We start from the raw sequence: 15905 nt of genomic DNA, 5'->3' as shown, positions 1-15905 counted from the left end.
ACTTCTCGTCATTGGATCTTAAAAGCGGGTACTGGCAAATCGAAGTGGACGAGAGAGACCGGGAGAAGACGGCTTTCGTGACGCCTGACGGCCTCTATGAGTTTAAAGTGCTCCCATTTGGTCTGTGCTCAGCACCGGCCACTTTCCAACGCATGATGGACACTGTCCTCTCCGGCTTGAAATGGCAGTCCTGCCTGGTGTACCTGGACGATGTCGTTATATTTTCGCCCACCTTTGACCAACACTTGGAGCGGTTGCGCATTGTGCTACAAGCGCTCAAATCCGCGCAACGCACCATCAAAGCCGAGAAATGCCATTTTGGCTTTGAGGAACTTCGCTTTCTTGGTCACGTTGTCAGCGCGCAAGGTGTTCGCCCGGACCCTGACAAGACTGCTGCCGTCTCAGGTTTTCCACGCCCAACTGACAAGAAGGCCGTTCGCCGGTTTTTAGGCCTGTGCTCCTATTATAGGCGCTTTATTCAAGATTTCTCGAAAATCGCGGAACCGCTGAACGCACTGACCCGTGACGACACGCCCTTCCTGTGGGGGACCGACGAAGAGGCTGCATTTGTCGAGCTTCGCAGCCGTCTGCAAAGCCCTCCGATACTCGGCCATTTCGACGAGCATGCTGCCACGGACATCCACACTGACGCCAGCAATGTTGGCCTTGGTGCAGTACTGATCCAGTGGCAAGACGGTGCAGAACGGGTCATCAGTTATGCTAGTCGGACACTTACGCGCTCCGAGACCAATTATTCTACGACGGAGAAAGAATGTCTTGCAGTGATATGGGCCATCTGCAAGTTCCGACCGTACCTCTACGGACGACCCTTCCGTGTGGTAAGCGACCACCACTCCTTATGCTGGCTGGCGAGCCTCAAAGACCCCTCAGGACGCTTGGCTAGATGGAGCTTACGCTTGCAAGAATACGACTTAACAGTAGTTTACAAGTCTGGCCGCAAGCATCAGGATGCGGATTGTCTGTCGCGCGCGCCTATCCCAATCAATACCGAAGAAACCACCGATGATTTCCCTTTCCTGGGCTCTGTTAGTACCACCCAAATGGCGCAGCTTCAGAGGGCGGACACGGAGTTGGCACCGCTCATCGATTACCTCGAAGGCAGTGAAGCTCCCATTCCGCGTGTTTTTCTTCGAGGGCTTCACACCTTCACTTTACGGTCTGGTGTTCTCTACAAGCGCAACTTTGCCAACAGCGAAGAAGTGTTCCTACTTGTCGTACCATCACAGCTGCGGTCTGAGATCTTGAGTGCCTGTCATGATGCACCATCCGCCGGCCACCTTGGAGTCAGCCGTACACTCGCGCGGGTTAGACAAAAGTATTATTGGCCCAGGTTACTCCCATCGGTGCGGGCCTACGCCAAAACATGCCGTGAATGCCAACGTCGGAAGACTCCTCCATTGAAACCGGCCGGATTTCTTCATCCCGTCGATCCACCGAAGACCCCTTTCCATCAAGTGGGCATGGACCTCCTTGGCCCATTTCCGAAGTCTTCGTCTGGAAAGCGTTGGATAGTCGTTGCGACTGACTACCTCACACGGTACGCTGAGACCACGTCTCTTGCCAAAGGCACTGCTGCTGAAGTGGCGCAGTTCTTCGTCCACAACATTGTCTTGCGTCATGGAGCACCCGCCGTTGTTGTTACTGACCGGGGAACTGCTTTCACGGCCCGCTTAACCCAGTCCGTGATGACTCTGACGCACACGAGCCACCGACGTGCTACGGCGTATCACCCGCAGACAAACGGGTTGGTAGAGCGACTCAACCGCACACTAGCCGACATGCTATCAATTTACGTTGACGTCGAGCATCGAACTTGGGACGCCATTCTGCCGTACGTAACGTTTGCGTACAACACCGCCCTGCAGGAAACAACCCGACTGACCCCCTTTCAGCTTGTCTTCGGTCGCCAGGTGACCACTCCGTTGGATGCTATGTTGCCCGTCGACCCTTACTGCGACTCTGACGCTGACATCGACGTAGATACCTTCGTTCAGCGTGCTGAGGAAGCGCGTCAACTGGCCCGCCTGCGCATCCACCGTCAACAGGAGGCTGACGCCACTAACTACAACTGTGGACGCCGTTTCGTCAGTTATGCTCCCGGCGACCTTGTGTGGATTTGGATACCTGTTCGTCGCCGCGGGCTCTCTGAAAAGCTGCTGCGCCGATACTTCGGCCCTTACGAAGTAGTGCGCCGCATCAGTGATGTGACTTATGCAGTTGCTCCCGCCCCGACAGCTTGTTCATCGCGCCGGTCGCACCGAACTGAAGTCGTACACGTTGTTCGCATGAAGCCTTACCACGACCGGCTACCTGACTGAACTGCGGTCCACTGCAGCTGTGTTCTACCCTTTCGCTGACTTTTCACTCCCAGCCGCATCGTGTCGATGCTGCAGAAGAGGGGGGCAGTGATACATGCATTCGAAGAAGAGACAGAAGTAGCGCATGCGCTAGAAGAGGAAGAAGTTAGTTGGCTCTCTCGCGCGCGCTCGAACCACTAGGGGACCGCCGCAGGTTTTTCGTCTCTGCGCGGGTGTTCTTTTTGGCGTTGCACGCTACAATATGTAGGTTTGGGAAAGAGCCTGTTTGTAATTGTCTCCAAGTGACAGCTTCCTCTCTGCTGAGAGATTTGTGCGGTGGTGGTGGTGGTGAAAACTTTTAATTACTGAAATAGAGTTTGGGAGCCACAGAGTGGCCCCGCTACATGGTCGGCGTCCCTAGTCCGGGACACCGCATGACAATGCCCCGTCTCTAGCCCGTTTCACCAGAGCCCTTTGGGACTCAAGCGAGGAGCAGTTGAGAAGGGCAGTCTCCCATGCCTCTCTGGAAGGGGTAGGGGAAGGGGGGAGGTGGGGATTTTGAGTACATGCCCACACCATGTGGAAGATATCATAGGTCTCCCCACAGTGTGGGCATCGCCCATCCGTGTTAGGATCGTAATGCTTTAAGATTGCAGGACAGAGTAGAGTACCTGTCTGCAGGCGCCTTAAAGTTCGCTCCTCCGTCTTACTCAGCCCCTTTGCAGGGGCCGGGAAAAGGCTGTGGATGCCGCTATAATGCGTTATAATTTCCTTGAATCGCAGCAGCGGCTGGTTAGTCTCCGAGCCAGAAGAGCTGGGATGAGGAGCCCGGTGAGTAAGCGCTCGGGCAGCCGCGTCAGCGGCCTCATTACCTCGTAAGCCCTGGTGGCCAGGAGCCCAAATGATTCTTTTGGGTGTTGGATCAGTGGCAGTCCGTCTTAGAATACAAGCAGCTAAGGGGGAGATCTCCCTGCCAAGTAATGATCACATGCTTTTCGGGAGTCCGTAATGATGATTCTCGAATTGGCGTGGGCGGCAGCAAGCGCTATCGCCACTTCCTCGGCTCGCATTGAATTCGGGGCTCGAAAAGAGAGTCCATCAACGTGCATTTCCTGGTGAACGACAGCGGCCGTGTAAAATCCCGTGGGCGATGGGCCTGCTACGTCTACATAATATACACCAGGTTGGCAGCCGTGTTGTCTCTCAAGAGCCCGAGCCCGCGCTTGTCGCCTGTTTACGTGCATGTCGGTGTCCATGTTACGGGGGAGCGGGGAGACCCAGAGCATATGGCGCCGGGATATCGCATTCTTCTGCCTCTATAGTTTTGTAGTATGGCCGAGTATTCCCTGGGTGCTGGCGCGAGTTCCGCGGTCTCGTCGGAAGCTCGGAAAGTAATGTATCGTCGAGCTATCCTGTCGGCCTCTCGGTTCCCTGCCACCCCCGTGTGCCCCGGTACGCACACAATTTTGTGTCGGATCTTGTCGTTTTGTTCTTCCCGGTTTTTAATTCTGTCACTCGCTGCGAGGAGTATACGGAGCGCATGACGACCTATCCTGCCATTCATGTAATTTCGGCAGGCTGTTTGAGAGTCCGTAAGTATTGTTAGTGACCGCCCGGTTCTATAGCCCTCCGCCACCGCTAGAGCAACGGCTACTTCCTCGGACTCTCCTCCAAAGAAATTTTCCATTGGTCGCATCAAACAGTTAAGACTGCCGTAGAAGACCAATGGTGAACACTTTTGACGAAAGCAAACACGTTATTAGAAAGAAATGCAAGACTGCCGTCAGGTGATCTGCAGATATATTAATTCTTATAGTGAAATCTTACACTATATGAAAAAATGGCGTTCATCAATGGTTTCCCGGTCAAAAATGCTTTTGTCCAGAAATGTTGGGTATGGATCGCAGTGCGCTCCTTGATCACTATTTCATGTTTCGGTATCTAGTTAATATCTATGCGGGAGTTGGGGGGGGGGATTTTTATTTTTTCAACTTACAGGATCGATGGCTCATATCGTCGGCTCCTCAGGAATCGGCATCGTCAATTCCATTCTGCGAGTTATACTCAGCTGTGGGAGTGGGGTTTCAGAAAGTCATATCCATTATTTTGCGCCGTTGATGCCAAATCACTTTGTCTCCCGTGGACAGGAGACCACCGTTTCATGCGTTCGCCGGGGGTGCAGCTCAAATTGCATTACATTTTTATTGTGTAAGCAATACCACGCCAGGTTTCAACCTTTCGCGTAGGGGTGGCGCGAGGCACGGTTGACCTTTAGAGCGACAGAAGATGGGCCCCCACTTCAAGCCGGCAGGTAAGGGCAGCGCGAGGCATGGGGCGCAACAGATGGAGCGTCGTGCAAGAACGGCCGTCGCTGGACTCCCACCTCAAGTCGTCGGATTAGGGCGCCGCGAGGCACGGCGCACTACAGCTGCCGCCGCGCCTCTGCCGAGTGGAGGCGCTGCCGTCGCCGCGCTCTCGCCAGCTGTGGAGTGTGGAGAGGACACTGGAGAACGGCGGGGGGGGGGGGGGGGGGGGAGTATAAAATAAGCGCCAGAGCAAGTTGAGTTAACTCGCCTGCAGGGGGTAGGTCAACTGGATTGACCCGCCTTTCTAAAAGCACGGAGTCGAATAGCCCGGTTAGCGAGAAGGGAGAGAATAAATAGGAACCGGTTTTTCGCCTGCGCCGTCGCGCCTCCGAGACAGCGGTGCCATGCCGCCATATTATAGGCTGTCACTGCCCTCTCCAGCTTGCGCTGTTTGACGCTTGGTGTCGCTGGAGTTGAAGCGTTCTCGACTCGTTCAAAACACGCAGTCGTCGAGTTGGGCTGACCCAGCTCGACGACTTTCGAGTTCATGTAAACGCCGCTCGTATTTGGGTCCTGAAAAAAGTTACCTGGATTTTGGCAGTGCTAATACGCGCGACGAGCCCATTTTGAGATAATGCAACGCAAGAAAGGCAACTCATATAGCTCGCGTAACTTTTAGGAAAGGCACAGTAGCGTAAAAGGCGTCCGTGTTCGCATTTTGCGCTACTGTGTCTTTCCTGAATATGCACCAACACACCAAGCTTCAAGTGCTTCTCGCGTAATTTTGACATGAGCAATTTTGAACCACGTTGCCAAAAGTAAAGTGCGGAACTGCGCTCACCTTCAAAGCTGACGCCATCAGTTTCGCAATTTAATCTTGCCCAGAGCAATAAAAAAAGCTAGTACCCTTTACTTACATTCAGCTATAGTGCCTAATTCAGCTCTTCAGCTTGTGTAATCTTCGCATATTTGTACCATACACCTACGGAGGCAGCACTGAGGCATGTGACTGTTTTTGAAAAAAAAAATCGTTTTACGTTAAAAAAATTGCTTTGTATATTCATTAATTCGGTCACACATCGATCACCTATGTGTATGCTGATGACATCGCCTTTTTTGCTTCAGAGAACGACATTTCCTCTTTGTACCAGTCCTTACAGTCCTACCTGAATGTCCTAGACCAATGGTTAGGAGACAATAATCTGTCCCTTAATGTCAATAAATGTGTTTTATTGGTTTTTCCGCTCTCTCGTCCAGTTAATATCTCTATTGTTTACCGGAACCATGTAATTCCTCAAGTGCAAAGTGTCAAATACCTCGGAGTAATTTATGATCCTTCTCTTTCCTGGGGGGCCCATATCGAGCAGATCACTGCGAAAGGAGTCCGAGCAGTCGGTATGCTGCGCAGGCTGAGCAATGTTCGTTCTGGCATGAGAAGGCACTCACTTCTTATGATTTATAGTATGTACGTCCGTCCAGTCTTAGAGTTCGGCTGTGTTTTATTCTCTGGTGCGCCAGCGTATAAACTTCGCCCCTTGATTCTCTTGGAGCGGGAGGCGTTGCGCCTTTGTTTGGGCCTTCCAAAATTTGTGGCGAATTCTGTTTAGTACCTGGAAGCGCGTATTCCATCATTGACTTTTAGATTTCGGCTCTTAACGGTGAAAACGTTCGTAAGAATGTGCGATTATTCGCTTCATGCCTCCAATTTGATCTTCCTTCGTCAGCCTCGGCCATTTTTCAACGAATCCTGGTCTCGTTTCCGTACCCCTCAGATATGTTTGGTGCAATCCCTCCTGGACCCCTTTAACGTCCGCATTTCGGACATCCGTCCGGTATGTGCCAACTCTTCATCTATTCAGATTGTCTTCGATGACATCTTCCCAAAACATGCAAAGTTAATGCCTTTTCATTTGCTCAGCGGTTTATTGCAGGATTACTAGCTGTGCTTTAAATCTCATGTGCTCATAGCGACAGACGCCTCACAGTGTGAAGAAAAGGCCGGTGTTGGCATTTTCTCCATCTCCCTTGACTGGTCATTCTCACTCCGCCTTCCCGATTACACCCCTATTTATTTGGCCGAATTTCTAGCAGTAGTCTTAGCGTTGCGCAAATTAAACAGCTCCTTGTCTTCTGTCATAATTATGACAGATTCATTATCGTTGTGTTCCTCTCTCACCGCGTCTACAACATCTCAGGCACTTCGGTTACTCAAATGCTTGGTTCCACCCCACGTGTGTTCATTACGGTTGGTCTGGGTGCCTGGGCACAGAGGAATCCATTTGAATGAGGTTGTCGATACCCTGGCGAAGGCATCTCTTCACGCCCCAGTCGTATCTGTGCTTCCACCCAGCGCATATATTACGGCGGCCAGGTTTCGCAGGTATCTGCTCTTGAAAGAATTCGCAGCATCAGCTCTGACCTCCTCTCCCGAATTCCGGCATCTCCTTTACCCGTGGTGCAGTAAAGGATGGCGATCACGCAAGCTTGAGGTTTCCTTCACGCGTCTACGTTGTCGCGTGCCTCACTTAAACTTCTACCTTTATAGATCTGGTCTGGCGGTCTCCCCATTGTGCCCGTTCTGCGGAGAACCCGAAACGATAGATCATTTCTTGTTGACCTGCCGCCGTTTCTCCTCTTTACGGAGCCGCCTGCTGGAGCTTCCGTTACGGCAGCTTGGTCTAAGTCTGTCTGCCGGGGTTGCTTTGTCTCTTGGGGCTTCCTCCCTTGGGCACAGCAACTGGAATGTGCTCTCCGCCATGCAAAACTTCCTTACAGACACTAAACGGCTGCCGTCTTAAAGGGACACTGAGGAGAAATTGAAGTTGGCTTGTATCGACAGAATACCAGCTCCTGATTACAAAAACGCCACTCATACTGACAACAAAGCTCTTGTAACGTAGAAAAGAGCAAGAACCAAAATACAGGTATCGCCGCCACAGGCCAAACTCGCAAGTACAAGCGTGATGAGATCATAGAACAAAACAGTGTTGCTAGAACGAATGGTTCTAGCTACACCAGGAACCGAGAAACCATGCATCACTGAGGCGCAGCCAATGCATGCGCAAATCTCCTTGACGTCGCCAGATGGCGCCACGTGCCCGGCTGCTACGCGCGCTCCTGAAGCATCGGGACAAATCAGCGCCTGTTTTCCGGCGGTAGGCGGGCTGCCGGTATTCCGCTAGCGGTAACAAGGTACACGGTATGCTAAAGGTGTCTATTTGCGAGAACTTCGTTGACGACTTCGAGAACGAGATCCATCGTAACGCTGGCAAAACGCCAGTGCAAACGTAATCGAAGCGACTGTAGCGACGGCCGCAATAGCCGATAGATGCCTTCAACGTGCGGCCGGCGGTAGCTTTCTTTTCGGCTGCTGCTAGGCCGCACTGCTGGCAGCCAGAAATCACGGAGTCTGCGTTACGTCATGTGCACGTCATGTTTCACGTCTCTTAGTCCTCTGTCGTCATAGACGAATCCCAAGTTTGAATCAGAGCGGCGGGAAAAACTTTTTCAACTTCGAATCCAAATTTCTTAGAAATAAATGCATCTTTCGCTGCCGGCCAAGTGGCAACAAAGCCATGACATGCCGAACTATCGGATTTTACTATAAAAAAAATATTAATAGTGCTCTCCTCAGTGTCCCTTTAAGCTCTGCTCTTTCTCATGATCAATATTCCTCTGGAACGAAAGCTTTCTGAAACGTGGAATATTTAGCCCCGTTCTCTATTTCAGTCGCCGATCTCACAGCATTTGTTTAGCCTATTTCAATTACACATCTGAGATCCTTTCATTTATTTCCTAATTGCTATTATTATCATAATTATTTTATTTTTCCCCACCATTATTTTCTTGTTTAACATTTTGTGCACCTATCAGTTGCCGCCTGTGTCTTGGCCAATCCCCCGCAGTGTGTACGCGCCATTACCTAGAGGACAACAACAACAACCGCTCCTGTGTCGTGTCCCCTCCCCCGTGGTGGGTACGTGCCATTTTATTTGGGGCCAACCAACCAACGAACCGCTCGAGGAACCATGAAAGAAGAAGAAAAAAAACGAACCGCTCGAGGAGCTCGCGCACACAGCGGCCAGGCCTAGTGTCACGTCACCATCGCTGCTGTTGGGTTGCGGCTAAGTACCAGGCGGTGCTGAGTTATTCCTCGAATTTCTGCTTGATTTCTTGTGTTTTCTTCCCATTTTCCAGGGTGACTGAACGCGGGAACGTGGACTGATGTCCACAAACTCTCCCGGCCAGGGGAACACCCCCTGGTCAGCTTGTCTCGCCCCAGATGAGCTGCCTCTTGATTGTTTCCTCCGTGGCGGAGTTAGCAGCATACCGGTTGCTCTCGTCCCCGCGGATGACGGCTCCATCAAGCTGAATAACCCCGAGGCTGTTCAGGCTGCGCTTAAATCTACCACCCCCCATTACATGAAGATTACAGACGTCCGGCAGTTCGGCCGTGGAGGGATCGTATGCAGATCGCCAGACCAGGCATGCGTAGCCGACCTGCTGAAGTGTTCGTCGTTTGCCAAGCACCCGGTGAGCGCGTTCATACCTCCTCATCTGGCGTGTTCGAAAGGGCTAGTCCGTGGCGTAGACCCACGTCTAAGCGCGTCCGAGACATTAGAAAAGCTCACTTCGGCTGGCGTGATCGCCATTCACCGATGCAGTCGTGTGGTGGATGGAACAAAGGTACCAACGGAGACTGTTATTGCTACATTTGCGGGGCTGTCCTGTCCATCTGAAGTTAAGGTGTGGCCTTTGATTTTCCGTGTGGATCAATTTACATCGCGGCCCCTTCAGTGCCGTAATTGCTGGAGGTTTGGCCATAGCGCCAAGGCCTGTAAATCGAGTTTTCGCTGCTGTGGGTGCGGAGAGAGCCACGACCCCGCTGGGTGTTCTGCTCAACAAGAGAAATGCTGTTTGTGTGGCGGTGGACACTCAGCAAGCCATTCCGAATGCCCAGCGCGGGCTGAGGAAGTGCAAGTATTAGAGTTGATTGACAAGCGCAGGTGCTCAAGACGTGAGGCAGTTGCAGTCATCAAAGATAGGACATCTGGCTATGCAAGTGTGGCAGCGCGGCATGCAACCGTTGTGGATTCCTCCTTGTCGCAAGCGATTGCGGCGGCGGTGGAGAAAGCAATGGCAAGTGCCATGGATCGCATAGTTGAAAATCTGTCCGCGTGCATTTCGCAGGTCATGGCATCCCAAATGTCCACTTTATTGCAAGCTTCTATTGCCCCCCTTTGTGGCACAATCACTTCTCCATTGGTTGCACCTCCCCAACCTTCTGTGCCCGTGACTTCCAATCCACTGAGTCAGACTCAATCACAGCCTTCGTCTATCCCTACAACCAGTTATCCACATCACAGTGAGACAGAACTCTCATCTGAAGAGTGCGTTGATATGGAGACTGAGATGCGTGCTCAAAAGCGCAGTGCGTCTCCGATAGGTGGTGCTAGTCCGTCTTGCTCTCAGTCGAAGAATAAAAAGAATCACCCTAGATCTACACCCAAAGGCAGCATTTTGGATCAGGCGGTCTCCGCTGCGGCCCTTTCGGCGACATAGGGTCGTTGAAGGTGTTGCAGTGGAACTGCCGGTCTATTCTTTCTGCTTCAACAGATTTAGTTTGTTTAATCAGTAAATTAAGTCCAGATTTAATTGCTCTTCAGGAAACGTGGCTCTCTAAAGATTCTTGGTACAATTTACAAAATTATCGTTCTTTCAGGCTTGACCGGCCCTCAAGAGGTGGTGGGTTGCTATTGTTCGTATCCACAAAATTTTGCCACAGGGCAACTGTGTCATTTCAATATATGGACAGGCAGTGCGAAATTCAGGCTCTTGATCTCAATATTCCTGGATATCAGCCACTCACTCTGGCTAATGTATATTTTCCAACAGGTGTGCATGACGTTCGGCCTCTTGACTCGTTTTTGTCTAGTTGCAGGAAACAGGTTTTAATTGTTGGAGACTTCAACTCGCATCATGTTTCGTGGGGGTTACGTACAGATCGCTGCGGTACGCTCTTATGGGACTGGGCTTGTGTGAATAACCTAATATGTTTAAATTCGGGTCTCCCCACATTTGTCCGTGGTCAGGCTCGCTCAGCGTTAGACTTGTCATTTTCTTCCCCCGGAATAACTGTGTCCTCTTGGGCGCCAGTTGACTGTGCCTCTAATAGTGATCACCTTCCGATCAGCTTCCAAGTTATGTGCCAGTTGACCTCTCCTAACAGCACACGGCGCACATTCATAAATTACGACAGTTTTAAAAATGCCCTCAAAGCAGACCTTCAGGAATTATCTCATTCCAACAGTGGAGATAATGCCATCCGCATTTGTTCAATTTTGGATGGAGCTCGTAAAAAATCGGAGTTCTTGGTTCAGGCACATAAGGGAACATCGCCGTGCCTTTGGTGGAACGCAGAGTGCGCTCGCGATTATAGGCGCCGAAAGGCTGCTTGGAAGAAACTTCTCCATAATCAGTGTCCCAAAAACTGGATCGATTATAAGTTCGTTGCAGCTACGTTTAAGCGCACCGTATCTCGTGCAAAGGAGTTGCACGATACTGAACGCTACGAATTCCTTTCAAAATCTGGTAATAGGCGTGCTCTATTCAATTACCTAAAATCCAGGAAACTAATCTCGTCCACCATGAACGCTGTCTCCCTAGTTCAGTCACCGGCTGAACTTGCACAGTCCCTGGAAGAGATAGGCAGAGGTCTTGAGCGCCGGTTTACGGCTCTTCTTCCTTCTCCTCAGAGATTTCTTGCCACTTTGGACGATTTCGAGGAGGTCACCCTCACTGAGCTCTCGAACACTGTATCCCGCCTTCCACCCGCGGCCCCTGGCCCTGATGGTGTGACTTCTTCTATGATTAAAATATTGTTCGAGGAATCTCCCACCGACTTACTGGCGCTTATAAATTACTCTCTTAAGGGGCCATGGATTCCAGATGAGTGGCGTTTAGCAAAGATTATCCCGTTGCTTAAAAAGCAGGGAGATGGTTATGTGTTAGACAATATAAGGCCAATTTCTTTAACTTCGAATCTCGTTAAGCTAATTGAGAGGGTGTTGCATAGTAGAATAATGTCTGTTATTTCAGAGGCTGGGTTGTTGAACCCTTGCCAGATTGGTTTCAGACCAGGATGCTCTATATGGTGTGCCCATACCGATCTGGAGAGCCGCATACAGTTAGCTCGGCGCCGAAATCAATACGCAGCGCTTGTTACTTTAGATGTATCTAAAGCCTATGACAGCGTTGAGCACAGGACGCTCTTGCAAAGACTGCAGGCAGTAGGACTTCCGAGATACTTTGTGGCTTGGGTTGCTGAATTCCTTGCTGACAGGGAATTTTACTGCTTTCAGAACGGTGTTTCATCAAGCAAATTTCGACAATCGAGAGGAGTGCCCCAAGGGGCGGTCCTCTCCCCTGTACTTTTTAACATCTTACTCAGCAGTATTCCCTGCAGTCCTCAGGTGGCCACCTATGTGTATGCTGATGACATCGCCTTTTTTGCTTCAGAGAACGACATTTCCTCTTTGTACCAGTCCTTACAGTCCTACCTCAATGTCCTAGCCCAATGGTTAGGAGACATTAATCTGTCCCTTAATGTCAATAAATGTGCTTTATTGGTTTTTCCGCTCTCTCGTCCAGTTAATATCTCTATTGTTTACCGGAACCATGTAATTCCTCAAGTGCAAAGTGTCAAATACCTTGGAGTAATTTATGATCCTTCTCTTTCCTGGGCGGCCCATATCGAGCAGATCACTGTGAAAGGAGTCCGGGCAGTCGGTATGCTGCGCAGGCTGAGCAGTGTTCGTTCTGGCATGAGAAGGCACTCACTTCTTATGATTTATAGAATGTACGTCCGTCCTGTCTTAGAGTTCGGCTGTGTTTTATTCTCTGGTGCACCAGCGTATAAACTTCGCCCCTTGATTCTCTTGGAGCGGGAGGCGTTGCGCCTTTGTTTGGGCCTTCCAAAATTTGTGGCGAATTCCGTTTTGTACCTGGAAGCGCGTACTCCATCATTGACTTCTAGATTTAGGCTCTTAACGGTGAAAACGTTCGTAAGAATGTGCGATTCTTCGCTCCATGCCTCCAATTTGATCTTCCTTCGTCAGCCTAGGCTATTTTTCAACGAAACCTGGTCTCGTTTCCGTACCCCTCAGATATGTTTGGTGCAATCCCTCCTGGACCCCTTAAACGTCCGCATTTCGGACATCCGTCCGGTATGCGCCAACTCATCTATTCAGATTTTCTTCGATGACATCTTTCCAAAACATGCAAAGTTAATGCCTTTTCATTTGCTCAGCGGTTTATTGCAGGATTACCTGCTGTGCTTTCAATCTCATGTGCTCATAGCGACAGACGCCTCACAGTGTGAAGAAAAGGCCGGAGTTGGCATTTTCTCAATCTCCCTTGACTGGTCATTCTCACTCCGCCTTCCCGATTACACACCTATTTATTTGGCCGAATTTCTAGCAGTAGTCTTAGCGTTGCGCAAATTAAACAGCTCCTTGTCTTCTGTCATAATTATGACAGATTCATTATCGTTGTGTTCCTCTCTCACCGCGCCTACAACATCTCAGGCACTTCGGTTATTCAAATGCTTGGTTCCACCCCACGTGTGTTCATTACGGTTGGTCTGGGTGCCTGGGCACAGAGGAATCCATTTGAATGAGGTTGCTGATACCCTGGCGAAGGCATCTCTTCAAGGCCCAGTCGTATCTGTGCTTCCACCCAGCGCATATATTACCGCGGCCAGGTTTCGCAGGTACCTGCTCCTGAAAGAATTCGCAGCATCAGCTCTGACCTCCTCTCCCGAATTCCGGCATCTCCTTTACCCGTGGTGCAGTAAAGGATGGCGATCACGCAAGCTTGAGGTTTCCTTCACTCGTCTACGTTGTCGCGTGCCTCTTTTAAACTTCTACCTTTATAGATCTGGTCTGGCGGTCTCCCCATTGTGCCCGTTCTGCGGAGAACCCGAAACGATAGATCATTTCTTGTTGACCTGCCGCCGTTTCTCCTCTTTACGGAGCCGCCTGCTGGAGCTTCCGTTAAGACAGCTTGGTCTAAGTCTGTCAGCTGGGGTTGCTCTGTCTCTTGGGGCTTCCTCCCTTGGGCACAGCAACTGGAATGTGCTCTCCGCCATGCAAAACTTCCTTACAGACACTAAACGGCTGCCGTCTTAAGCTCTGGTCTTTCTCATGACCAATATTTCTCTGGAATGAAAGCTTTCTGAAGCGTGGAATATTTAGCCCCGTTCTCTATTTCAGTCACCGATCTCACAGCATTTGTTTAACCTATTTCAATTACACATTTGAGATCCGTTCATTTATTTCCTAATTGCTATTATTATCATGATTATTTTATTTTTCCCCACAATTATTTTCTTGTTTAACATTTTGTACACCTATCAGTTGCCGCCTGTGTCTTGGCCAATCCCCCACAGTGGGTATGCGCCATTTTCTAGAGGACAACAACAACAACAACAACACAGCGGCCGTTTCTTGCACAGTCCCCGTCCTCGGAGCCGCCGTGTCCGCCATCTTGTCTTCGCCCAGGTCCCTTCTGCGAGCGAGGTGCCGTCCTATTCGGAGCGTCCCCGAGGAACCACCGGGGTCCCTTGCTGCTGCGTCTGGCCGCTGCTCTCTGGCCTAGTCCTGCCAGCTGTACACGAGCGGCCACCAAGGGCTTTCCTCGGACCGCACAGCCTCCGCCTCAGAGACGAGGTGGGCCAGACGCGTGTCAGTATGAGTGGAAGGCTTTGTTTCACGTCACGCTCGCCAGCTGTCATCGCCACCGAGCTCGACCGCGAAGATGTGCACAGCGTAAAAAATTGCAAGCTATTACAGAGGCGGAGCTATACTGTCGTCTTTGCAGTTGAAGCTACCAGTAGTCTACCAGCAAGTGCCGTGTCGGCAATAATGCGCTGTTAAGCTCGGCCTTGATAATTGGACGTTTTCAAGCATGAGTTTATGCCGGCGATTAGACATGAATGCTTTTAGCAGCGTATTTTACTGACACAACGTTGTTCATGAAGGGAAGGTATCTGTTGAATTGTTGGTTCATGCGACATTCACCCGTGTGTCGAAGTTCGAATCTGTCAACCGTACTTTAGCACCTACGGTACGGCGCTATACTGCTCACTCCTTCTTCGATGATTGGATTATGGCCACGACGGCCGCATATCGGTGGAGACTGAACGCAGGACATTATGCACTTCATGAATGATACGTATGGCGCTCTTAAGTGGTGTAGCAGTGGGATCTCCTTGAAACTTCCTTTGGTAACAGATGTGCGACCTCCACTGAGAGGGAACGAACACCTTCTCTTCTACTCCGCGGCATTGCAGTGAAGTGAGTCACTACAATGTATGCACACGTATCGTCTGTCCTGGAAGACGTGAAAATTTTTCTGACTTCTGCATTCCTGTTTAAGGCTTTTGGATTTCGAAGAAAACAGGTCCTCTAAGCTTAATTTCGCACCTTGTTCGTGTAATTGAGTGAAAAATCATGGCAGCACTGGATCTATTGCAGCAAATACTGTCTTGGGACTAAGTTAGGTGGCCGTACTTGCGCATGAAGAACCACCTGTGCTTAACGCACAGTAGAACGGCACACTTTTTGCGAACGCCGGACGCCTAGAAACTGTCAAGGTGATTCTTGCACATCCAGCGATGTAGGAACTGTCACTGTTCCTTCCCATGGAGGCAGAAAGAACAGCGATTGCACTGTTGCGCCCCTACTCTGCCTATGTGGGGCTCCCTTTGCTAGGTCTATATGTAGACCTCTCTGTATGTCCTTTGGGAAAGTGTGCATGATGTCACTATGCTGACACTTCTGAGGGCACTGTGGTAGGACCTTTCAGCTTGGTACATTGTCATGCAGCGTTGCATGTCGTGCCATGTTACAAAGACGTCATGTGCGATGTAGCTATATGCTGGCCAATCAGCGTGTCAAGTTTGACTCGCTTCGCTCTTTCTCCCCTTCCCACTTCATCCTTGCATTAATTGGTGTAACGTCAACACCGCAGAACCGAGAAACTTGCTCATACAGCTGACACTGCGAAGCCTTTCCCTGGTCATTTTTCCCTGCAGTTCACAAATGAATGCAGCGCTGGTCGAAATCAGTGCGGCACCCTGCACTGTTATTCCTGCATAACCCTTGACTCATAACTATGCATTAAGCACCACTATATAGTCAGTATTTTTGTCGCTGCTTTTTACTGGATCTCAGGCAGACTCTAAGGCACCGCTCAGACTCTGAGACTCAGCTCAGAGTCG

The sequence above is a fragment of the Amblyomma mixtum genome, chromosome 4 (genome assembly GCF_055824585.1).
Source record: "Amblyomma mixtum isolate Tamu chromosome 4, ASM5582458v1, whole genome shotgun sequence".
In the NCBI taxonomy this organism is placed as follows: domain Eukaryota; kingdom Metazoa; phylum Arthropoda; class Arachnida; order Ixodida; family Ixodidae; genus Amblyomma; species Amblyomma mixtum.
Note: the sequence above shows the minus strand (reverse complement) of the source record.